At 36.0% G+C, this 26,653-nt stretch overlaps 1 long non-coding RNA gene across 1 annotated transcript; it reads right to left on the bottom strand.

Annotated features, from left to right (window-relative positions):
* Positions 1-20,964: 20,964 nt before the first annotated feature.
* LOC130829739 (uncharacterized) lies at positions 20,965-26,646 on the bottom strand. Its single transcript, XR_009047654.1, has 3 exons — positions 22,980-26,646; positions 22,670-22,709; positions 20,965-21,409 (listed from the first exon to the last, which is right to left on the bottom strand). It is a non-coding gene; the product is annotated as an uncharacterized LOC130829739 (long non-coding RNA).
* Between the last annotated feature and the right edge of the window lie 7 nt (positions 26,647-26,653).

Genomic DNA, 26,653 nt, shown 5'->3' with positions numbered 1-26,653 from the left:
CCTACCTTCTTTTCTGGGGTTTCAACATTATAACTCCAACCTCTTTGGACAGTCATCTCCCAGAGCATCCAAGTGGCCATTTTGGACATGATCTAAGAAAAAACATCAGGTTGTTTCCTTCTCCTTTTTCCTGCATTTGATCTGTGATATATGCTTATATTTAGCTTGCCATACATGGGAATACAGACATTTTCCACCCTCAGCCTGCTGACCCAAGTTGCTTCAGCAAACCTCTCAATCTTTAGACACTAGACTATTGTTTCCAACAAGATAGATCCCTCTTTTTGAAACCCATGCTCATTTTCTTAAAAGGGAGGAGAAACATACACCGGACAACCTCCTGTCCCTTAAATTTTTCCCTTTATCTTCCCCAAACTGCATGTGTTAAAAGCTACTACTTGTCTTGGCTGGTGATGGCCAGGGGTTACGTAAACTAGAAAATTAAGATTACCAGCCTTCAGGGACTTCCCTGGTGGCACAGTAGTTAAGAATCTGCCTGCCAATGCAGGGGACATGGGTTCAATCCCTGGCCCAGGAAAATCCCACATGCCACAGAGCAACTAAGCCTGTGTGCCACAACTACTGAGCCTGCGCTCTAGAGCCCTCGAGCCACAACTACTGAGCCTGAGTGCTGCAACTACTTAAGCCCGCATGCCTACAGACCATGCTCTGCAACAAGAGAAGCCAGCGCAATGAGAAGACTGCGCGCAGCAACGAAAAGTAGCCCCTGCTCGCCGCAACTAGAGAAAGCCCATGCACAGCAATGAAGATCCAAAGCAGCAAATAAATAAATAAATAAATTTATGAAAAAAAAAAAAAAAAAAAGACTACCAGCTTTCAGTTTAAATGAGCCCACACTGAGATGGAAAGAATACTTGAACTTGAGATGAATTTCAAAGATTTTGAGAATCGTTCTGAACTTATTCACTTTTATATCTTCTCAGAAGCATCTGCTCAAGTGTATCTGCTCAAGTGTTTATTCACATTTTATTTTTGAATTGTCTTCTTATACTGAGTTCTTCATATATCCTGGATTTAATTCCACTGTCATATATGATTGTAAATATTTTCTTGGTTTGTGGCTTGCCTTTTCATTCATTCCTTAGGGATAGTTTTCAAAGAACAGAAGTTCTTTGGATGATGTCCAACTCATTTTTTTTTTCTTTTTCATAAGTACTTGTGGTGTCCTCTATAAAATTCTTTATGTTTTCAAACCTACCTCTAGACATCAAATCTTTAGGATGTCATCTAGAAGTTTTATAGGTTTACATTTTATTTTCATGTCTATGACATATTAAGAACTAAGCTTTGTATATAAAGTCAGGAACAAGATTTACTTATTTCCATGTAAGTATTCAGTTGTTCCAGCACTATTTTTGGAAAAGAATAAAACTATTTTTCCCCTTTGAATTACATTGGTAACTTTGTCAAAATTCAATGGGTATATGGGTCTATTTCTGAACTCTATGTTTTGTCCCATTGATCTCTGTTTATATTTATGTCTATATCACATTCTCTTGATTTATAGTGGGTCTTAAAGTCACTCTTTTAGAAATGGGCCACTGTCCCTTTCCAAATCTTCAGAGCAGTGGAATAGAGATGTTGCCCAGTGGGAAAGGCAGACCATAAGAACAGAGTTTAAATCTCTCCCTAAGGGAACTGATTTTATTTGGAATAGCATGTGGGGAAGTCCAAGCTTTAGGTCACTCTTAAAATCAATGGATATTTTGGTGGTAAGTATTTGAGTCTAGTAGCTCCATGAGAGCACCAAGATAAACAGTGGCCAGCTAGTTTACCAGAAAGAATCAGAGAAAGAAACAATTAAGACAGTCCTTCTTGGTACCAGAACAAACTTCAAAGGCTTGCTTCTATCACTACCCTGGCAAAGTGGTCTATACTTAATTGCATCACACTATAAAACAATGTATACAATAGGACATTGTTGAAAATAATAAATCAGTCAGCAACAATTAGTATAGTCTAACAGCTGGTTGTGATACCAACTGAGGCAAATTGCTTAATGAGAGCTCTGCTAAATCCACTGTCATTTCAGGGTGACTGACAGGATGCATGCCCAAGGATGTGGCCTCTGGGGAGTAACATCAGAAGCCTTAAACTGAAGGAAAAATAAACTTCATTGTAATAGTCCAGATAAGTTACTAAAAAAATTTAAAAAGCCCCACAGTAGGAGAATCAGTAACCAAAACTGCTATGATATATTATCTATATTTAAAATGCCCAGTTGTCAACAAATAATTATGAGACAAGTAAAGGTAGAAAAATATGGCTCACATACAAAGAAAAAAGCAGGCAGCAGAGACTCCCTAGATAAGGGATAAGATGTTGGAGTTAGGAGACAAAGACTCAAAAGTAGCTCTTACAATTATGTTCAAAGAACTAAAGGAAACCATACTTCAAAAATTAAGAAGGATATGATAACACTGTCTCATTAAACAGAGAATAACAATAAAAAGATAAAAATATAAAATAAGAACCCAGTGAAAATTCTGGAGTTAAAAAGTAGAATAATTTAAATTTAAAAATTTTCTAGAAAGGTCAAAAATAGATTTTAACCATTTGGAAAAGAATCACCAAACATGCAGAGAGATTAATAAAGATTAAGGACAGAGTAAAAAAAGAATGAAGAAAAATGAAAAGAGCCACAGGAAAGTATAGAACGCTATTAAGTGCACCAAGAAAGCCATAATGGGAATACCAGAGAAGAGAATAAAAAGAAAAGAGCAGAAAAAACACTTAAATAATGACTAACACAGCTCAAATTTGACTTAAAAAATTCTACATATCCAAGAAGTTCAATAAACTCCAAGTAGGATAAGCACAAAGAGATCACACATAGTAAAAATGTTAAAAGACAATGACATAAAGAAAATCTTGAAAGCTGTAAGAGAAAAATGGCTTATTACATACAAGAGAACCACAATAAAATTAGCAGTTGACTTCTTATCACAAACCATGGAGGTCAGAGACAGTGGTATGACATATTTAAGATGCTACAAGAAAAAAAAAAAAGACTACCTACCAAGAATCTTATATTTAGCAAGATTATCTTTCAAAAAAATGAAGGTGAAATAAAGACATTTCCAGATAAATAAACACTTGGACTATTCTTTACTAGCAAACCTCGCTACAAGAAATTCTAAAGGAAGTTCTTCAGTCTGAAAGAAAGCTACACCAGACAATTTGAATTCACACACACACACACACACACACACACACACACACATACACACGAAGTACCTTGAAAAGTAATTAAATAATTAGAAAATAAAATATTAATGCATATTTTTTCTTTCTTCTCTAAACTGATTTAAAAAGCAACTGTCCAAAATATGAGGGTGAGTCAAAAATTGTCCGCACTCTGGCTGTAGAATTTATTTTAATTAACTTTTAGAAGAAATAAATACATCATTTTTTGACATAATCTCCTTACTTTTTAATAGACTTTGTCCATCCGTAAACAAGCTTTCATACTCCCTCATTAAAAAATGTTTTAGGCTGAGCTTCAAGCCACGAATGCACCGCTGTCTTCATTTCTTCATCAGAAGTGAATCTTTGTCCTCATAGGGCTGCTTTCAGGGGACCAAACAGGTGAAAGTCCAATGGAGCAAGATCAGGACTATAGGAAGGATGCTTTAACACCTGAAAACAAAGTTCTTGCAGAGTGTCAACAGTGTGGGCAGAAGTGTGCAGACGCGCCTTGTCATGCAAGATCACAATGCCCTTGGATGGCAGTCCTCTGAGTTTAATCTGCAGTTTAGGCTTCAGCTCTTCAATAAGCATCTCACTGTAAGGAGCACTGTTGATTGCTGAACCTTTTCCTTGATAATGTTCTAGTACTGGCCCTTGAGAATCCCAGAAAACAGAATCATTTCATGTGTATGCTCAATGTTGTCATCAGCCATGGACATGGATGGGCGTCCAGCTCCTTATTGATGGCTAACACTTGTGCGACCTTCCTTGAACTTCTCTATCCATTCATACACACTTCTTCATGGCAAAACACTTTCTCCAAACTGTGCACAAGTCTTCGATAAATTATGGCACTAGGTTCACCCTCAGACCACAAAAAACGAATCACTGCACGCTACTCCTCTTTCGTGCAAATCACAAGTTGGGCATCCATTTTTGCTTGCACCACAGTTACAAATGAACTGATGTAACATGTTCACACCTGCACAGCAATGACTGGGGAGACTGTAGCCTTGAACGGAAAGTGATGATAAGACAGTGCGGCCAACAGAAGTTTTAATATAACTAGAGTGTGGATAATTTTTGACTCACACTCGTGATATGTATTGTTGAACCTGTAACACATAGAAATGTAATAAACTTAGCAATAACAGGAGAAAGGAGGCAAACAAAGCTGTATTAAAGTAAAAAAAATGACACCAGATTTTAGTTTGAACACACAGGAACAAATGAAAAGGTCAAAAAAGGTAAATGAAAAGATTAAGTTAACAAACACTACAAATATATATTTTTCTCTTATCTTCTCTTGGCTTATTTGAATATATTAAGTAATATAAAGTAATGATTATAACAATACATTATTAGACATAAGATATATAGATATAATATGTATAGAAATAGTAGTACAAAAGAGGAAAAGGAAATTGAGTATATGGAAATAATAATTCTTTATCTCAGTATAATTAAATTACTATTTATCTGAAATAGATTCTAATAAGTGAAGATGTATGTGGTAGGCCCTAGAGCAACTAGTAAGAAAACAACTCAAAAAAATTTTTTTAATCATTAAAGGAATAAAAATGTTACAGCAGAAAATATTCTCTTAATGCAAAAGAAGAACAGAGGAACAGGAGAAGACACAAGACATATAGAAGACAAAATATAAAATAGTGGATGTAAATTCAACTGTATCAATTATAACATTAAATATGAATGGATTAAACAATCAAGACAGATTGTCAGACTGGATAAAAAAGTAGAGTCTGGAGAAAAGTGTGCAGATCCCTGAAATAAATAATGAGATTATATTTCTGACAAAATGAAAACCTGAAGTTAAAATTGAGTTATAATAAAATGTTATATTCCTTGCACCTGGGTTTGTGGAACAAGAAACATATTTACAAACTTAGAATAACAGTATAACCACCTTTAATAGTGAGGCCCTGGCAAGAATTCTAGACCCTACCACCCAACAAAGGAATAACTGAAATACTGAGATATAGTTAAATATAATATTTGAGATTATTTTATACAGCTCTGTGAAGATAAACAAGACAGTCTTGGTATTGACCCAAACATTGGTGGGGCAGGGGGGAATGAATAACTTGATAGATGTTAACTTTAATCTTGAGCATTTTTAATTTACTGACAACATTTTAACTATCCAGACTTCATAATTTACAGAACCATTCTGTTTAACTTTCATTTCATTACCCAGACAATGGCAAATGCTTACTTTTCTCTATGAAATTAAAGAGCTAACATTATTGGTCATATTTACTTTCTTAACTCATCGAAGTTTACCTAAAAACCTTCTTCCTATAGACTCCCAATCGGTTGCTGATGCTCACCTCACCTGAACCTGATATCACCATTCATAAATTATCCTCATTTTCTCATCTTTGTGGCATTCAATTAACCCATTTTCAAATGCATCCTGAAGATACCACATTTTCCTCCACTCTAGGAGGAAATAAGTCATTATCTTTATGAGTTAAAACTGTCCTAACTTGGTAATGTTAATAAGAAATCACTGTGCATCAAAACAGTATGGTACTGGCACAAAAACAGAAATGTAGATCAATAGAACACAATAGAGAGCCCAGAGATAAACCCATGCACATATCGGCACCTTATCTTTGACAAAGGAGGCAAGAATATACAGTGGAAAAAAGACATCTTCTTCAGTAAGTGGTGCTGGGAACATTGGACAGCTACATGTGAAAGAATGAAATTAGAACACTTCCTAACACCATACACAAAAATAAACTCCAAATGGATTACAGACCCGAATGTAAGGCCAGACACTAAAAAACTCTTAGAGGAAAACATAGGTAGAACACTCTACAACATAAATCAAAGCAAGATCCTTTGTGACCCACCTCCTAGAATCATGGAAATAAAATCAAGAATAAACAAATAGGACCTAATGAAATTTAAAAGCTTTTGTACAGCAAAAGAAACCATAAACAAGACAAGAAGGCAGCCCTCAGAATGGAAGAAAATACTTGCCAATGAAGCAACTGACAAAGGATTAATCTCCAAAATATACAAGCAGCTTGTGCAGCTTAATACCAAAAAAGCAAATAACCCAATCCAAAACTGGGCAGAAGACCTAAATAAACATTTCTCCAAAGAAGACATGCAGATGGCTAACAATCACATGAAAAGATGCTGAACATCACTAATCACTAGAGAAATGCAGGTCAAAGCCACCATGAGGTATCACCTCACACCAATCAGAATGGCCACCATCAAAAATCTAGAAACAATAAACACTGGAGAGGATGCAGAGAGAAGGGAACCCTCCTGTACTGTTAGTGGGAATGTAAATTGGTACAGCCACTATGGAAAACAGTATGGAGGTTCCTCAGAAAACTAAAAATAGAGCTACCATATGATCGAGCAATCCCACTCCTTGGCATATAGCCTGAGAAAACCATAATCCAAAAAGAAACATGTACAACAGTGTTCATTGCAGCACTATTTACAATAGCCAGGACATGGAAGCAACCTAAATTCCCATCAACAGATGAATGGATAAATGGCACATATACACAATGGGATATTACTCAGCCATAAGAAGGAATGAAATTGAGTTATTTGTAGTGAGGTGGGTGGACCTGGAGTCTGTCATTCAGAGTGAAGTAAGACAGCAAGAGAAAAACAAATAATGTATGCTAACTCATATATATGGAATCTAAAGAAAAATGGTACTAATGAACCCAGTGACAGGGCAAGAATAAAGATGCAGATGTAGAGAACAGACCTGAGGACACAGGGCAGGGGGGTGCGAAGGGGAAGCTGGGACAAAGTGACAGAGTATCATTGACATACATACACTACCAAATGTAAAATAGATGGCTAGTGGGAAGCTGCTGCATAGCACAGGGCGATCAACTCAATGATGGGTGATGACTTAGAGGGCTGGGATAGGGAGGGTGGGAAGGAGTTGCAGGAGGGAGGGGATATGGGGATATATGTATAACTACAGCTGATTCACTTTGTTGTACAGCAAAAACTGGCACAACAGTGTAAAACAATTATATTCCAATAAAGAGCTTAAAATGGTAAAAAAAAAAAAAAAAAGAAAGAAAAGAAAAGAAAAGGAAGAAAAAGAAATCACCGTGGGACCATACAACCTAAAGATTCAAAAGCAAAATATTGTATTTTACCATTCTAATGGTTCATTTATTACTTTTTTTTTTTTACTAAACATACCAATGCTTAAGCTCCTTTCCTGAAATGCAGCACAATGATGAACCTGAAACTGAGCAGGACCCTGCAGGGCCTTCCCAGGAACAACTCCCCAACCCCACCCTTCTGTGTTCCTGCCTGTCTCGTGTTTGTAAAAAAGCTTTAGCCTCCTGGGCCTTCCCCTAATTCCAAAGGGCAAACTTAATTGGAGAAGTGAGAAAATGCAGAAACAAAGGGAAACAGTCAAGCAGACAAAATAATAATAGTTTAGCCATAAAACAGAGTCTAGAACATTTAGTTCCTCCTCAAGGGCTATAGATAATATCCTGAGTCATATTCTTGAGTTGTTTTGCATGTGGAAGAAAACTGCTGGCCACCAACAAGTAGACTGTAGACCACTTGGAGCTATAAAACTGATCATTGAGATTCCAGAAACACCACCCTGTTATCTCACCACCAACCAATCAGAAGGATGTACACAAGCTAATCATGTACCTCTCTACACTCTCCCTCATCTTGCCTTTAAGAACCCTTCCCTGAAAGCCATTAAGGAGTTTGGGCCTTTTGAGCATGAGCTGCTCATTCTTCTTGCTTGGCCTACCACATTGGGCACCTTGCAATAAACACTGTACTTTCCTTCACCAGAAGGTGGTGTCAGTAGATTGGCTTTACTGCATGTTGGACGAGCAGACAAAAGCTTGGTTTGCTACCAAATTCAGAGTAAAAATCTGACCTTCTAAACTTCCATTCCTGATTTTTCAACCTCTGTCTACAATAATTAAGGCTTTATAATATGGACTTTTCTATATATAAAATTAATCCTATATCCAATATTTGAGCAATCAGTAACAAGAATAAAGAGAGCTATAATAATTTCAGTTGCTATAAAAGTAAAACTATGAAATTCTTCGTTTAAATAACAAGAACATATTCTTCTAAAGCCTGAGGAAACTTGCTGACAAGTCTGCCTGGATATATATTCTATACCCTTTATCTATAAGAGGGTTGTTTACTAACTAGTACAGAGAGCCAGCAGATGTCTAGAACCAATTTGGCAGCTTCTAAACTTTATAAGCATATTCCAAGAATCCATTAGCTGCAACAATTTTTAGAAACTTAAATGTCAGAATTCTGCCAATGCTACATCCATAGGAAATCTGGAATTGGGAGATCACATTGCTATACAATAGCGCTCCCTAAAAAGCAGCCGAATGTATTTGTTAAGCACTATCTGAAACTTTCACATAGGATCATCAATATCATAGTCAAAATCTTTAAGTTTTGCCAACATTTTAAAAATTAAAATAGTGACTAATTTTCCCTGCACATCAGCTTTTTCAGTAACTGGAGTTGAAAGAGACAGAGGAGAAGGATTACAGCTTGTATCTTTGTAGGCCTCATCGTAATTAGGTTTTCTACACAAGTCACAGTTTAACAAGCTGTGGCCAACTGATGACATTTACTCTTAACTTTCTGCATCTGATCCAAACTTACCTTAATCCACTATTTGTTTAAGTTCATGGGAATGTTTTAAACTACTGTCTGGGAAAAAAATCTGCTTTAAGAACCCTTAAGATCTAAAAAGATAAAGGAATAGGACAGGCCTCTACTTGAGAGACAATATATCAGACTCCTAAATCGACATGCTAAGATGTGACCTCTACCACATGAATCTTATTTTGAATCATATTTAGAGTCAAGAAAGTAAAATATGGCACTCTAATTACTACTGTTAATTATAATATTGGACTGATTGAAAACTGGTACTTGTCATAAACTCCCAAGGAATATTCATTACTGGGAAAATGCTCTTTAAGGGGCAATTTTTTTTCCTTTAAAGTGTGCTAGGATCTTTAAAAATATATTATTAGGCCAACAGTAAGCTGCTTACCTGGCTGTATTGTCAGAGTTATACAGACATGCCTTTCTTAATTACAATTTAGTTATATGGGCTTTGGTATCTTTTATGTGATGATATAAGAAATATCCAGTTGAAGATTAATTCTGTACATCTTGCTTCTACAAAAACTTATTGAGGGCCTATTGAATGCCCCATACATTGTGTAGGGGCTGGGAACAAAAAATTGAACAAGTCAAGGTCAGATGTCCCTAAGAAATTTCAGTTTAATTAGACAAATGAACACATAAATTAGTAAAATAGATAAGTACATTAATTAGTATATGTATGGGATGCAATATATCTATGGTGCTATGGGAGTACAGAGATGCGTCACTTAATACAGATTAAATTATTTATCCAATAGCCCTTATACATGGAAATCATGTTTATTTCTCTTTAGAAGTCAATGATGAGACGTAAGTTTATTTCCACAGAGAAATTTTATACTCTCTTTTATTGTATTATAAAAACTAGATAGCCTAGTAATTTGCCTATTCATTCTGACTTTAGTTCACTCCAGTAAGTAACTCACACTAAGTACCTGATACATTTTTTTGTATCTTTTCCAAATGAATTTTTGATGTTTACCTTATTTGGCTTGTTTTAAACATTTTTGAATTGGATAATTTTAAAGTGGATAGGGTTAGGATAATCTATTTTAATCCCCTAAAGTTTCAAAGAGATTAATTTAGGCCTTCAGATTATAAGTGATCTAACCAAGGTTACTTATCTAGTTACTTGCAGAATGTAGATTAGAAATCAGGTCACCTGAATCCTAGTACTTTTCTTTACTTATGACATTTTTCTAAAAAATTAAATGTAAATAGATGGTGACAAGTCAGATAACGAGGAAAGGAGAAAGAAAGGAAGAGAAGGAAGCAAAGAAAGGAGGGAGAAAAAAGGTAAGATATTAGAAGGTTTTAAAATTTAGTTTTCTCAAAATTTAGAAATAAATCTTAAAAAATACAACTGTCAAAAATCTCACTGTAAAGTGAAAATATTCTCTTGGCAATTTTTCTGATATAAATAAACACAGCTCCCAATTCAAATAAAATATTTAAAATGCAGCAGAACACGTATCTTTCTTCAGGGTTATTGACATAGGCATATTTTAACTTGTAAGGGTGAACAAGTCTATTTGTCCAGATGCTTGAAAAACAATGACAATCACTCCTTTGCCACGTTTTCTAAAATAGGTTGGTATTTTAAGACCTAAATGCTAACAGCTCAGGCCTCCACACTAGCAACTTGACTAATATCTAGCTCGGTATAAGTTCTTCATTCATGAAGAGAAACAGTTTATTAACATAATTTTAATTTCTTCTTAAAATATTTATAAACTGAAAGATGTATGTTTGTGTGTTTGTGCCTGTGATTTGTAAAGTTAGGAAAGCAGCATCATCTGCTTCCAAATGAATGCTTACAATTGAACTGAAGCATCATCTGTTTCCAATTGAATACACCTACAATGGCTACTCCATGGGGCTCAGGTTTCTCACAGCATGGTAGGTCATGTTCCAAGAGGCAGATTCCCAAGCATTCCAAGAAGCCCAGGCAGAAAATGACCTAGCCTCAGTTGTTCCAAGATATCACTTTCACTGCACTCCAGTGGTTCAAACAAGTTACTACAGTCAGTCTAGATTCAAGAGGATGCAGAATTGAACACCACCTTTTGATGTGAGGAAGAGTATGTGTATTCCAGGAGGAAGGACTTGATAGCAGCCATCTTTGGACATTATGTACCAAAAGAGATTCCACCAGTATTCTCACATGGATGAAAACTCATCTCACGCCTGCAAGGGAATGCTTTAGAAGTGACCCATCACAGCAAAACTTTCGTCAATAAATAATTTTGAATCTGTTCAAGTGTGTAAATGATTTAGATGTACCCCCCACCCACAAGTTACACTCTAAAGAACTCAGTAAATGTGAATTTATCCTTTATATTTTAAAAATAAATTATTACCCTCTGTTGACTTTCACTTTAAAGAACCTCAGTATTGATTGTTTTTTTATATAACAGAAGTGAAACAGAAACCAATTAATCATAACTTTTTTCATTGTCATTATATTTTTCTTTATTTTGCATTTTCACTATTGACTACTTATTTTCAATTGCAACAAGACTGTCAAGATTATTAGTGGACCTAAAACTGTCATTGAAAAGAGATATATTAAGCATATATTCCACACATGCATATATTAAAAATAGATAGATGAACATCCCTTTATGCACATAAGGTTTTTATTTACTATATTCTGCTAAGTTTATCTGAATGCTTTCTCTGGTATATAGCTGGAAATAACATGAAGTGTAATTGTGTTGTATATCCCATTGAGCTTTTGTTACACCAGTATTTTAAGAAAAACTCCGTCATATTTTATACAGCTCCCAGCAAGCAATAATACCTTCAGTCACATCAATACTGCCTTTGCCTAGTTATCTTGAAGATCTGCTGTCCATATTAATGTGTTTATCTTCCAAATATTGAGAGAAAATCACGATATCTTATGGTTCACATTATTTGGGTTCAAAGGTCTTATCAGTTATTACTAAGAACAGCAAGTTTCTCTACAAGAAAATGTTTTTTGATAAGCAATCCTATTAGAATTCTCCTTTAGAAGTATCATCAGCATTCGTGCCATTTCATACACTGAAAAATATTCTTACTTATTCATGCTAATACTTTCCCTCATTAATTATCAACAAATTTATCTACCCTTAAAATTCAAATTAGTATTGCAATAACTATGAACTTATAGGACTATTTAGTTAGTAGTTTATCTTATTATTTGATTGGTGTAATATTAATAGAGTTGTTTTTCTACTAAAATTCAAAGCATTCCCACAAATGCCAAATGACTCACTTTAGCAGTTAAGAAATTTCATTTTGCAAACCAGTTGAGTGAATCCCCAGAAGCAGTAACTTTTAGATTGCTTTGGACAGTCTTCTGCTGTTGTCAAGTTACCACTTGAAGAATATTGTTCCAGTTCTTCAACAGGATATCACACCTATGTACTGGTAACTAAGAACAACAGTGTATACATTATATAACATCAGTCACAGTATCAGGGATTTATCAAGGTCCATTTCATATTTCCTAAATCAACTCTGGTATAAAGTGATGTCTTGAATACATGTGAATCAGTTACCACCTGGGATAAGTTATTATTGTCCTATAAGGAGTTACCTAATCTGGAAGAAGATTGTGTGTGAGGCAAGGATTTCAATAGAAAATTAGCAAGATGAGAACAGAAATCCCATTTCTAAAAAAGAAGTTACAACGACTTGAAACAAAATTGGTTAGCAAGCCTAGTGTTCAATATTCTCTACTGATCTGACTCTGGGTATGTCTTTGGGTTTGAGGTTCATCTGAAGATGCATATTTTCTGTCCTTGCAAGTAGTAAAGAATAAAAGTGCGTAATTTCATAGAAGTACTATTAGTAGGCTGTTAACTCGACAGAAATATGGGTGGATTTCTGAAAGACTAATAGACCTGATCAAAGTAAGCCACGTGTAACTGGTGTGTTAAACATATAACTCATAGAATGTCATCTAACTGAAAACCTATTTTGATTTCCTCCGTCCCATAACATTTTTTTTCCCGTGGGGAAGGAAGTCTTCCCAGCCTTGTATATAAATTTGGACATATCCAATGAGTATTCTGTTTCAGGCAATGGATAGTCACTTAACCTCATGATCACAGACTTGATTTAGAATACAGACTCTCTCTCAAAATACTAATAAAACACTCACTCAAAAATATGATTTCTTAAAACATTTCTCTCCTCCTCTAACTCTACTTCTATGTTAACCCTGAAGGAGGCTACCTATTTTCACGTTCAGTGACATAGCTGGTACCTGCTCTCTCTTCATATTCAAGGCTTTCCACTCTAGCAGTGGTTTGGCCCACCAGGGGAGGGAAAAATTTAAAAGAATAGGAAGAATTTTACTTGAGTTGGGTGGCTTCTCTGTTTCTGGTTCTGGCAGGGGTTTAGTACTGACTTTCTTTTTCTTTCTTATGAGCTGCTATTGTAAAATTTTCAGATATTTTTGTCTGTGACTGATATTTTTGTTCCTTTGAACTGAGAAGATGCAATTCTATTCTAGTTGGACCCTTATGACTCATTCCACATTCCCTGCAAACCTAGTGTTTATCTCCTGTTTTTTTTTTTTTTTTTTTAAGTTTATTTTTTAAGAGCAGTTTTAGGTTCACAACAAAATAGGGGGGAAGGTACAGAGATTTCCCATATACCCACTGCCCCTAAACATGCATAGCCTCCCCAGTCATCAATATCCCTCACCAAAGTGGTACATTTGTTACAAGTGATGGACCTACACTGACAATCATTATTCTCCAAAGTCCATAGTTTACATTGTGGTTCACTCTTGGTGTTGTACATTCTATGGATTTTGATAAGAGTGTAATGGCATGTATCCATCATTATAGTACCATATAGAGTATTTTCACTGCCCTAAATATCCTCTGTACCCCATATATTCATCCCTCTGCACCCCCTAATCCCTGGCAACCACTGATCTTTTTATTGTCTTCACAGTTTCACCTTTTCCAGCATGTCATATAGTTGGGGTCATATAGTATGTAGCCTTTCCAGATTGGCTCCTTTCACTTAGTAATATGCATTTAAAGTTTAGCCATGTTGTTTTTATGACTTAACAGCCCATTTCTTTTTAGCACTGAGTAATGCTCCACTGTCTGGATGTACCAGAGTTTAACCATTCATCTACTTAAGGAAATCTTGGTTATTTCTCAATTTTGGCAATTATGAATAAAGCTGCTACAAACATCAGTGTGTGGGGTTTTGTGTGGATAAAGACTCAACTCCTTTGAGTACATACCAAGGAGCATGGGCCTATATGGTAAGAGTATGCTTAGTTTTATAAGAAACCACTGAACAGTCTTCCAAAATGTACTATTTTGCATTCCTACCAGCAATGAATAAGAGTTCCTGTTGCTCCACATCCTCACCAGTATTTGGTGTCAATTGGTATTCTGGATTTTGGCCATTCTGATAGCTGTGCTGTAGTATCTCATTATTGTTTTATTTGCATTTTCCTGATGACATAGCTTCTATTTTTACTACTGGAGTTCCTCAGTCTTTTACTGTCCCTATGAAACTGAATTCAAAATGACCTGGTGGAATATCCATTCTCATATGTCCCACTCATTCTTCACCCTACAAATTGAGGTTCAGGCTCTCCCATTGCAGCATCCCTATCTCAATTTTACAGATTAGTTAGGCTTTCTAAAATGGCCACAACAAGACCTTCCAGTACACATACTCTTCTTACAATGTGATATTCATATATCTCCCCTTGAGATGTAGCACCACTGTCTCTGAAGAAGCCTAGACCAGATGGAGGGATATCAAGTGTAGAAGTCCTCATCGACAGTCCCAGCTGAGGTACCAGCCAGCATCAACTATTGGGTTGGCCAAAAACTTCCTTCTGGTTTTCTGTAGGCTGTTATAGAAAAAACCCAAACGAACTTTTTGGCCAACCCAATACCTGACATGTTAGGGAAGATACCTTGAGTCATCCACCAGCCATTGAGTCTTCTGAGCTGAGGCCTCAGACATTGTGAAACAGAGATGAGTCCTGTCCCACGCTGTGCCCTGTCTGAATTTCCTGCCCCTCTGAGTTCTGAGTATAAGGAAATGTTTGTTTTATGTCACTAAGGTACAGGCAGTGAAAGAATGGAATATCAGGAGTGAATCATGCATCAGCCCCCTAAGTCTTCCATGTGCACCAAATACATTTTGAGCTTGAAGTGGTCTGATGGATCTCTCTCAACTTGTACCACCATTTTATTTTTGCAGTAAGACAACAGAATTTTTCACAAAAGTTTCTTCAAAATCCTTAATCCTTTTCCTAACAGAGGAGGCAAGGGGACATGGAGTGAATTCATGTAAAGTTCCTTTATAAATGCACATAATAATCTGGTTTGCTGTATCTTGGTATCAGCTTACTGTCAAAACATCAATTTTAATATTTTTTACACACAGTATAAAGCAACCATAGAAGTTTGGAGCAGAGATGAGAGGTGTTCTTTCTGTGGGGCTCCAGAGACAGACTTTATACTATACCTATAGGGTGACCAACGACAGCAATATATGACCCGGGACAAATTCAAGGGCCTACTTCTAAAGAAATAGAATTGAATTTCTGGAGTAGACAAGGGTTCCTAAATTGGGTTTTGTTTCTCTCAGACTAAAGAATTAATTATTCTGATAAGAGGATGGATTGGAGTCTAAGCAGCCTGACTGCTCCTGCCCATGCAGCCGGAAGTAAACTTTCAGGCAACCTTCCAAGGCAGAAGAGAGGCATGATCTGCAAAGACAATTGTGATATAAAGAGAGGATCCCTACTAGCTACTTTTATTAATTAATCCTTTATTTGCAAATACAAAGAGAATCAAAGATAACTAGTTTTTTTTTTTTTTTTTTAAGGAAATTAAAACTCCACTTCTACACTCTGCAGCCCACCCCTGAAAGGAATAAGTTAAACAAAAAAAATAGGTGACCTTAGAGAATAGAGATATTTTAAAATAGTATAATTGTTATGCTTCTAACAAATTGTTTTTTTTCTGACTAGCATCCATTTTTTTTTCTTCTTCAAAAACCACCCTCTACTACTTTTAATTTGCATAGATCTCATAGTGTTTAACCTATCCCCTGGTATTAGGGGTAGACATGTGAACCAGTCATGAACAAAGAGAATTTTGTATCCTTCTGGCAATGGTGATTTGTTAAAATCTGTCCATTGACCAAAGTTGAATTATTAATAGCTAATGAGTGTCATTCTTCTTTTCTACTTGTCAGTTGGAAGTAAGTTTCTGTCACTTGAAACTAAAGAGGTCTGACTTAGATTACTCATTGATATCAAAGAAAATATTGCTGTATACAACAAAAACTGAACTGTGATTGAAATAGTAACCAGACATTCAAAAATAGTTTGGGGAATTTAAAATAATATTATTAAAATTTTCAAATAATAGGAAGTAGAGCCAACAAGTTCATCAAAATTTGACCAAAAATAAAAAGGAGTAGTTGACTTGGAAAAATCAAACCAGGAGGTCCAGTTCTATATAGTAATATACCAGGGATATAAAACGAATAAAAATGAGACTGAATATAAATAATAAAAAAATATTTCCCGGAGACAAATAACGATGCTAATTTTTAAAACAGGCTTTATTTTTTAGAGCAGTTTTAGGTTTACAGAAACATTGTACCGAAAAATACAGAGAGTTCCTATTTATTCCTGGGCCTTGGCATATAATTTCTCCTACTATTAACATTTTGCATTAGTACATGGTACATTTATTACAATAGATGAACCAATATTGATACATTACTATTACTATTTTTTAGAAGAAGAATGAGGGCAAAATCTAGGTACCATTTAAGAATGCACAAAATGATTTTTCCTTCTGAAAATATATAGTTCAAAAGGTAGAAACATTGCTTCAAAGTCTTCTTCGATAGCACAATTTGTGGTTTGAGTAGGCTTTTTTTTTAAATGTAAATTTGTTATACGTGTAATTAGGCACTTGAACCATTTCTCATCACTAACAAGGTAGCGTGAACCACCATCCAAATCATCCATTCCACCTTCAAAATATATGGAAAATCCATTCACTTCTCCCTTCCTGTCAGCACCCTAGGACAAACCACTATTATCTCACTCTAGAATTATTGCCCAAGCCTCCTATTTCTTCTCTCTGCTTATACTCTTGCCTGTATTACAAAGAGCAGACAGAACACTCTTTAAAATGTGCAAGAATTACTGCTTCTGCCTCTTATTAATATGTATTCTATATGTTTTGGCTTCATCATTTGTAAAATGTGTACAATAAGAGTACCTATCCCATAGGGCTGTGAATATTAAATGACCTAGCATGTATGGTGCACTTAGAACAGAGTGAGACACACATTAAGCATTTTAAACACATTCACACTAGAATGTAAATTCTATGTAAGCACGTTTTTGTCTGTTTTACTCATCACGCTAATACGGAGTGCCTTGAAAAGATGCTCCGCGTGCAATGCATAACGTAATTGCTGAATAAATGTGAGCCAGTAGCATTGGGAGGCAGGTATAATTTAAGAGAACAGTTTTCAGGAAAAAGAGAAAAAGTATTCAGCTTGTCAACTGAAAAAAATGTACAATGTGAGAGTTGTGAGTTGTTTCATTTGAGGCAAAATGAGAACTATAGCCTGGGAGACAGCATTTCGGATAGCTCTGAGAATCTGCTCCCAAGAGGTAGGGGAAAGGTCAGTATATATGTGATTTTGGTGAAGAGGGAATACATGCCATCAAGCACATATGTTTTGCAGAAGGTTGCTGCTCGTCTCGTGAAGGTTACCGCTAGTTATGAGGAGCAGACATCACCATGAAGGATTTTAGTGCTTTTACAGATAAGAAGAGATGTAAGAATTGGGCTCATAAAATCTTCTCCTGAAAATATCTATCTGAAGGCCTGTTCTGCCGGTTTTTTCCCAGAGCACAGATCTGATCTCCACCCTGAACTCCTTTCAGGGAGTGTTGAAGCTCAGCAGCTGCAGCAACTCATGATTTAATCCTTAAGGAAGTAGATGGCAAGTGCCAATGGCAAGTGCCAATTTGCAGGTGACAGGCAAGAGTAACACATTTGTAAATGTTCGGCCGTGAGAATGAAGAATGAGGTCATTTGGGAACTTAGTGACATTTGGGAAGAAAGTTCACTGAAAAGACTCCAGGACAAAAGCTTAATTTCATAGAATTAGATAAAATTTTCATAGATATACAGAGGTACGCAAACTACATGTGCACATGCTTGTGTATATTTGGGTCAACATTCAGAAATACAGGAGAGGCAGCATAGCGATAAAAGTCACAGTTGTTGGAGCCAGACTGCTTGGGCTCACATCCTTGCTTTACCACATACTGGCTGGGTGACTGTGGGCAAGTTCGACTTTCTAATCTATAAAATAACAATGATAACAGCAACTGCTTCAGAGTGTTGTTTTGAGGAGTAACTGAATTCCTATTTGTAATTGGTATTTGAAATTATTATCTGAAATGAATATTTGTACTTGGAACAGTGTCTGGCACACAGTACATATTATACAACTGTTTGCTAAGTAATGTAAAAATTAATACTTTTTATTTTATCATATTTCAAGATTAGGAGATGACTTTTATTGGATTTCCTTTTTTTTTAAATTTTAGTGTTTATGACAAGTTAAAGTTATAAAAGATATCATCAAATGACAAACTTTAGGACAATATTAATAAAACAGTGGTAAACAGATTCTCCAGCTTCCCTGTGAAACCTCATATTTAAAAAAACCTATTAAAATAAAAACGAGATCCTGACAATGTTTTTACATGTAAATTGAAAAGTCAAAAACAAAACAAAACAAAACACAGAGATAAATACTAGCATCTAAATGGAAAAATCTTGCTGCTTCTTTGACAAATCTCTGGGGAAGGATATTAATTTTGGAAAATCCACTGCTGTTATTGTATCTTTCAGGTCACTGTTATTTTGTGGAACCCAGGATGGTATAACAGACATATAGGGCATAACAGGGTGATGGCAGCTCCTGAAACATTTAAAAAATTTTAGCATCCATGATTAGGCATATTAGGCAAGTAATTCTACTCAGAATTGAAATAATTTTTAATTAAGTTTCTATCAGAGTGACTACTTTTAATCTCTTCTAACTCAATGCAATATGCAGAAGGCACATTATATTAGGCTTGCTTTAAAGACTGTGTAAACACATGTAGTAGCAAAGTTATTGTTAAAAGTAAGCATTTTTTGTTGATGATAAACATGACTGCATGTAACAGAACTTCTGTAGTAAAAATGAGTTGTTCTTGTAGAAAGTTGTACTGTGTGTTTACATGGTTTTAAAATCCCTTTCTTATTTTCCCCCATTATCAACATGGAAGTAGAAGTATTAAAAATAAAACTAGAATACACACACATACACACACATTTATGCACTAGTTGATGCCACACATGGCTACTTAATTTTAAATTTAATAAAATTAACAAAAAAATTCAGTTCCTCAGTCACACTAGCCACAAACACTCAAAAGCTACATGTGAATGTGTCTAGTGATGACTGTATTGAATAGCAAATATATACACTTTTAGTATTGCAATAAGTTCTATAAGGCAGTATTAACACATAGCTTTGTTTCAGATAAATAACATATAACCTTAATATTTACTTCAAAATTGTACGTATTCTCCATAAGCAAGGAACTTTCTTATTTTATTCCACTGGATAAAAATACTCAAAATCAAGCATGAATATTCTTCCCATTTCTTATATATTTCAAACCATGATGCAAAATAAATCAGGAGCAAGTAAATCAAGAATAGTCTTTGACTATATATTAAAACTAATCTAATTCAAACTAGTGTTTATGTTTGCTTTTCCCCACTAATTTACCTGTAAAAATAGAAAATATATTACAATCTAATTACAAATACTATGAACTTCAATATACTTCAATACTATGAACCATGAATGGAATTTAACAATGAAATACTAGAGAAGTCTCACATGGACTCTGTAGTGGGGTTTAGTTCCCCAAGGAGTGAAGGACCGTCTTCCCAACAACTTACAATAGGCACAACATGTATGTAATAATTATTATTCATATATAACACTTTACAAAGTTTAAAAGACTCAAGTATTTAATAATCTTTAACAGAAAAAGGGCAACTACATACTTTTTTACAGTTGAAAAATGTATTAGATTATTCTTTATGAAAAAAGTTAATAAAGATGGTAAATTTGACTAAAATATAAATATTATTAGTATTTAAACACAAATTATTTAGCACATATTTTTTGTAGAGATGTAAAAGCATTTTCTGCTCTTTACAGTTTTCGAGGTTCTTGGGGAGATTGGAATATGTATCAAAGTTAGGCAAGGATATGAAGAACTATATGCTAATTGTCAAATGATGGGTATGAGTTTTATAGAATCTGTAATCATCAGATAATTGAAAGGATATATTGTTCCATGTAAACATGTTAGCAGCCATAATAAAGTATACTAAGTTTTTACTGGGTACTTAAAGCTCACTTGGAAATATAATATAATGATGTCACTAAAGACCTGTTCTTTTTTCAGTCATTTAATAGACACCAAAAAAAAAAAAACCAGAAACAAAACCAAGAGAACTTCAAAAATGCAAACATGGTATCTGACTTCAAACTAAACTGAAATATTATAAGAAACATTTTATAAAAGGAAACTTACCCACAAAATTTACAGCTTAAGAGGTCATTAAGGAATCCTTTCTCTTTATCTGACACTTTTAATCTATATCCAATTTGACTGTAGTAAAATAATGTTTTGCATTATTCATACAAAAATAATTAAAATGTTTAATGGAGAATGGTTATTAATATGGATATTATTTATAAATTTAGCATTTAACTATTTGACATACCAAGGTATTTTTATTGCAAAACCTAGCTTTGCCTTTTCCTGAAGCAGGGTAGAAAGTATCTTAGTGCAAGTGTAATGCAAGACAAAATACTACGTTTATTCTGATATGCTATATTGTGATGTCTTATTCATTATGATGGAAATAATCATGCAGATTTCTCTTTCTCTTAATATTTTATTTTGAACCAACTCAGAATTATAGAAAAGTTTCAAGTACAACACAAATGACATTTTTTTCCTGAATCATTTGAGAGTAAGTCATCACCAAATGCTTTAGTGTATGTTTTCTGCAAACAAGGACATTCTGTACAACTCAACTACCAAAATTCAGAAATTAACATACAGTACAGTTACAGTTCTAACCCCTTAGACCCCATTCAAACTTTCTCAGTTGTTCCAAAAATGTTCTTTACAACAAAAGGATCAAATCCAGAATCACATATTGAAATTAGTTGTCACGTCTCCTTAGTCTCCTTCAGTCTGGAAGAGTTCCTGTCTTCTTTCACTTTCATGACCTTGGCACTTTTGAAGATTATAGACTAGTTATTTTGTAGAATGATCCCTCAATTTGGGTTTATCTGATGACGTTTCCTCAACACTTCTGTGATATTTCTGCTAAAGGATTTTTTAAAAGATAGTTTTACTACTTTCGTTAGTTGTTCCTTGTTTGATATTTAGAATATGATCTTTAATAGTATTTATTCTAATTCAATCAAAAAGGTTCTTTTGACCCAGGTGGTCATTCTGGGGCACGAAAGATAAATGATAATATATTATCAGTAAAAATAAAATAAATTTAAATATATTATTAAAAAATTCTCAACATAATTTAGTTAAAAATAATTTTCTGTGGATACCTGCTGTCACATAGACTATTAAGTATATTTCATTTAAAAGTTGTAAGTTCCTTGAATCTAATAGAATTATTTGGCCATTTTGCATAATCTTTAGTATTGTATTATATTTGATATAAGTAAAAGTTCATGCACTGGCTTTCAGAATCAGTCCATCTCAGGAGCAAGTTTAACTCAAGTCAAAGTAGTAACTGTAGAGATTCATGCCTTAGAGGGTGAGGATGTGATTCCCCTTGTCTTACATAACTATAATAGTTTGGAACTCCATTATGGGATAACATAGAATGTTTGTACTGGAATAATTTATATGTCTGTGCCCTTCAATACAATATAAACTTCTGATTGTTAGGAACTAAATCCAAATAATTGTTGTAACTTCTCCATAATGCTCAGCACAAATGCACCAGAAAATCTTGCGTTGTAAATTGTCACCGAATTAGAAAAGTACTACAGAGTATGTTTTCACTGAATTAAGATTATGTAAACTCACAATATGTATTACATATATATGATATGTATATGATATACATGATATATACATATATTTGTCTTTTACTATAAAATACCATATAAACAGGAGGAAATGCAATATGACAGAAGAATAAACTGTAGTGTGTCTTCTGAAGCCTCAAGTTGCTTTTTTTCTGTGAGGTTTTTAAGACTTTATATGCTAACAATAAGGGACACAGCACTGTTTTGAACATCTTCTTCCAGAAAAATATTAACTACTTTCTAGTATCAAAGACAAATCTCTGAAGTAAATAGTGTGTGTGATTTCCCCTGATTACATATTTTCTTAAATCAAAGAGCCTCAAACTAACTATGTGTATTTGACTTTGCGGATTTTTTTTTTAACTTTAGCTCTATGCATGCTAAAACATACAGTTCAATCATTTAATTAATTTATATTTAGAGCTGATGAGCACTGTTTAGAGCATGTCTAAATTTTATATTAACAAAAAAGTCTTAATGATACCTATTCAAAGTAAAAATTAATATTTTAGACTTTTCACATACTTACAGATCAATATTCTTTTTACTCATGTTGCTTCTATCTTGACCTTAGAGAAAGCAAATTATAGATATAAGTGGACTAATTTACTCTTTTACCAAAATAAAATCCTTAAGACTTTCTCAAGCCTTGAAACATGCTCAGTATTAAACATTATAATCCTTTTTTTTTCTCAAAGGAATTTATTGCAGGTTAAGCCTCTCATCATTTAAAAAGCAAATAGTATTTGTGAATACTATTATTTCTACTAAAAATGAAACCTTAGACTAGTTTTTAGTGTCACATATTCTTTATTTAATAAAAATTTAATCATTCTTACCTGAATCCAGACCACGTATATCATGAAGAACAATGGTCTGAGAGAATACAGGAGAATTCTGAACAATATAGTACTGAAAAATGAGACATGAATGCTTTTCTGAATATAGGTATGATTCAAACAGACAAGTGCAGATGAATCTACATGAATATTGCATCTGGTTCATTGAGTGGCTTATAATTTTGAAACTGTCACATCAGCAAATATATCAACACTGCTAGAAAATCAAGAAGGAAGTACATTTCTGTTACATGCAGTTGCTTCTAGCTCACATAAGATAACCATGACTATATTTGAAACAAAAAGTTACTTTTAAAAAACAAATTATTTTTACTCACATTACCATTAACTCTTCTCAGTGAAGAGAACTGAGCACTTATAAGACCTCAACAAATATTTTAGAATGAATATACATATACACATTATGTATATATGTGTATACATAAATATAAAATGTATACCAAATGGTCAAATGGTTATGGTAATTCTATTTAAAATCATGTTTTGAAATTGATAATCATGTCAAACCCATGGAATCTCACTCTAGTCAAAGGTCAAGAAAATTACATTAAAATTTCAATTCATCTTCTTTGAGATGTTTTTAAAAGGCCATTATATTCTAGATATGCAGATAAACAGTGTCTAAATACATGAAGCATGTTTTAATATTTACAAAAATCATGTAATTAATTGTTTTCTTGAAAACCAAAATCAGATTATGACTTTCGGTTATCTGACCAGGTAAGTAATATATTATGTCATGCTTGACTATGATTTATTCAAACAAACAAAAATTGTGAATTCTAGGTAAATTTTTAGGTAAGGGTGAGGACAGAAATCCAGGTTAATCAGCTCTTATTGTTACTCTGAAGTAAATACCAGTTTATTCGTACCATGATATTGTACCATAATTTGGAAATTGTACCATAATTGGAAATATTGTACAATGATTTGGAAAAAAGTGTGAATCCTAGAAATAAATCTTAGCCTTTCTTTCTTTTTATTCTCTCTTCCCTCTTCCTTCTTTCCTTCTTTCCTTCCTTCCTTCCTTCCATTCATCAGAGCCATTTCCTTCTAGCCTAATTTTAAAAGAATCTTCTTGGTGTTCTCTTTATAAAATAGTCTCTAAGAAATAACACTCAGGCAAAATATCAGGATTTAAGTTAAAACTTTGATATTAAAATAGTTTTACTCTGGGGTTTTTGAGGAAACAACTTCTTTTTAGTGGTATTCCATTTAAAAAATCTTGTAAGTTTAGTTAATTTAAAAACTAGAAGTTTAGAAATAGAGTAACATAGTTTACATTTCTAAGTTAATAAACAGTATTATACATTCCTTCAGTTTATCAGAATATAGCATATTTTAGGCATTTATAAGGAGTGTCTTCTTTGGCCAAAATTTTTCTCTTGGTGAGTTGTTAATGACATCTATAAAACTATTCACTGTAAGTGAATTTAAACATTTAACCATAAGGAATTCAACTTTAATTATAAAAAGGTCATGAAAATATATTCTTTGACAGTAAATAAAAAGATTATTTTGAATCAAAACGAGTATATTGAATCATCAAACGCTTTCAAGGCCATTTATTCAAGCATAATGATTTATATTATAACGTAGTCTTTTAATTTTACAGTTTATAAATTGTAAACTGTTTGCAAATGCATATCGCAAATGATATTGACCAGTCAATATCAGAGTGGTAATATCAGTAGCAAAATCAGATTTTACTCCTTTAAGTACTAATATATAAACTCCATACTTGGTTATCCTTCCATAAGTGATTTGCATCATTTAAATTAGCGTGGACACCTTTAAAGAGAGGCAGTGTTTGAATTCCTAATGAAAGTGGAAGTACAGTCACCAATAGGAAACCTTCCTTCCTCACAGTCTCAAGATCATTTGCATTTCACATTTCTCTCCTTGCAGCCGACTGAGACGTGGGGCATCTTTTGCTCGCCTTCTATCAGCGTCCAACTGACTATAATGCAATAACCGAAACCACTTCAAATATATGTGACAAACATAGCAGCGCTGAAACGCGTCGAGTGGAAAGCTGCTTTCTCCCCCAGAACTCTGTAAGCGTCGAAGGCCGACCCTTGCTCCTTCATTTACTACTTTCCCAAATCCCGCCACTGTGCCATTTCCCTGCCTCTGCCCTATAGAAGGAAAATATCCTCTACGCTTTATAATACCGCTGTTTTCTCTTCTCGGTTCACTTTTCCCCATTGCCATAAATACTTCTTCAAAACATCCGGATGAGTTTTGAGGGGGGCTTTTGGACCTCACACGACCGTGATACCCTAAGTTCCTTCAAGAAAGAAAATGACGATAATAACAACAGCGAGTAAAGTATTACAGAAGCCCCACACTGGTGATACGGGTTCCCTGGCGCGCCCTTCACCCACGCGTTAAGTTTAGCCGGAGAGCATTCCTCCTTCCTTGCGGGGCCTCGCGTGATAAGCCTCTCCCACCGGCTGGCAACGCAGGCATTTTTGTTGTTGACTAACCCCCTCTAGCGCCGAACTGGCAGCATCCGAGCGGCGGAGGCCAGAAAGCCGGGCTTGGCAGAGCTCGGCTGCGCTCGCGGCTCGGGCCCTGCCCTCTGCGCCCGCCTCGGCCGCGAGTGTGAGGGCCACCTGCGCCGAGACCCCTCCCTGTTAGCACCTGTGTGGCCCCCCTCCCCCAACCCCGAGGGCGAGAGAACACCAGACCGCCGGCGCCGCGGCTTCCCACCGACCCGAGTGCTGGGAGGGAGTGGGTGCCGCGAGGGGGCGGCTTGTGCGGGGAAAGCTGTCCGCTTGCAGGCACTCGGCGCCGCTGTGGATGTGGCCAGGCACAGCTCAGCCCCGCGGACCGCTCCGAGCGCTCAGTCGGACGCCGCCACGCTGCAGGCGCTCCGGGCCCCCGGAATCCCAGCGCCCTCGGCTGCGACAAGGCTCGTGACCTCCACTGCGAAGTCACGGCCGCACAGCGAGGACAAGACCTCGCTGAGCGCTGGCGAAAGGCACCCGCCCCTATTCAGCCTGATGTGACTCTCCTCTGCTGCCTGCTCCCTTCCTCCGCTCTCTTCTGGGAGGAGGAGCGGAGGCGGCCGCAAAGCGGAGGCTCTCGCCCTACTGGGCAAGTTTGGGCGACCCGCGCTGAGGAGCGGTCAGGCTGGTCCGCCGCCACCAAGCTCGCCCCGGACCCGGAGCGCTTGCCCACAGGACTCGCTCCCTCCGGCGGCGGAAATGTGGAGAAGTCGGCGGGTAGCTCTGTCGGGAGCTGACTAGCCCTAAAACGCTGGACGCTGCTGCCGCGAAATGGGGAGCAAAGTGCTTGGGGGACTGAGTGCGGCCTCAGAGATGCCTGGGAAGCGGTTGCCGAGGCCGAAGCGCGGCGCAGACGCGGCCGAGTTGGAGGTGTCCGCTCAGCGGGCCGCTGCCGTCGCCAGCTAGGCGAGGGGCCGAGGGCGCAGCTCCGTAAACGCTCGGACCGCCCGCGGCCCCGCGGAGCCTCCTCAGTCGCTCGGCTCTCGCCGCCGCACTAGTCGGACGAAAGTTCCCGAGGCCCCCGCGCGCCTCACAGATTCTGCGCCCTCCCTACTTTTGGCTCTGCAAGTGCCCACTTCAGTCCGGAGAGACGCTCGGGCCGTCTGAGCTGCCGGAGCTGCCCGCCGCACCTGGTCGTCC

The sequence above is a fragment of the Hippopotamus amphibius genome, chromosome 10, assembly GCF_030028045.1.
Source record: "Hippopotamus amphibius kiboko isolate mHipAmp2 chromosome 10, mHipAmp2.hap2, whole genome shotgun sequence".
NCBI lineage: Eukaryota > Metazoa > Chordata > Mammalia > Artiodactyla > Hippopotamidae > Hippopotamus > Hippopotamus amphibius.
The sequence above is the reverse complement of the archived record's forward strand: the minus strand, read 5'-3'. Positions and strand labels throughout refer to the sequence as shown.